The following is an 834-nucleotide window of genomic DNA, read 5'->3' as shown; positions in this document are numbered from 1 at the left end:
TGTTTCAGCTTGAGAATTGACTTTGGTGACAGAGGGCATCCTTGTCTGGTTCGTGTTCACAAGGGGAATGCTTTGAGTCTTTCTCCATTAACAATAATGTTGGCTGTCGGTTCTGCATATATGCCCTTTATTACGTTGAGGGATTTCTCTTCTATGCTCATTTTGCTGAGAGTTCTGAACAGGAACAGATGTTGGATTTATCGAATGTCCTTTCTGCATTGATTGATATGATCATATGGTTCTTTTGTATTGTTTATGTGGTGGATTACTTGATTGTTTTTCTGATGTTGAACCATCCTTGTGTACCTGGTATGAATCCCACTTGGTCAGGATGTATTACTTTTTCGATAAGTTGTTGGATTCTGTTGGCTAGGATTTTGTTGAAGATTTTTGCATCTACATTCATGAGGGATATTGGCCTGTGTTTTTCCTTTTTAGTACTGTCTTTCCCTGGTTTTGGTATCAGTGTTATGCTTGCTTCATAAAATGAATTTGGGAGTATTCCATCTTTTTCTATGTTCTGGAATAGTTTGAGAGTACAGGTGTCAACTATTCCCTGAATGTTTGGTAAAATTCTCCAGTGAAGCCATCTGGACCAGGACTTATTTTTGTGAGAAATTTTTTTTATGACCTGCTCAATTTCTTCTTTTGTTACAGGTCTGTTCAAGTATTCTATCTCTGACTGGGATAGTTTAGGTAGGTCTTGTGTTTCTAGAAACTTTACCATCTCTTCTAGGTTCTCGAATCTGTTGGAGTACAATTCTTCATAATATTCTGTCAGTATCTTTTTTATTTCCGTTGGTTCTGTTGTGATGTTGCCCTTTTCATTTCTTA

Source organism: Orycteropus afer, unplaced genomic scaffold (assembly GCF_000298275.1).
Source record: "Orycteropus afer afer isolate SDZICR_OR568_19922 unplaced genomic scaffold, OryAfe1.0 scaffold00519, whole genome shotgun sequence".
Taxonomy (NCBI): domain Eukaryota; kingdom Metazoa; phylum Chordata; class Mammalia; order Tubulidentata; family Orycteropodidae; genus Orycteropus; species Orycteropus afer.
The sequence above is the reverse complement of the archived record's forward strand: the minus strand, read 5'-3'. Positions refer to the sequence as shown.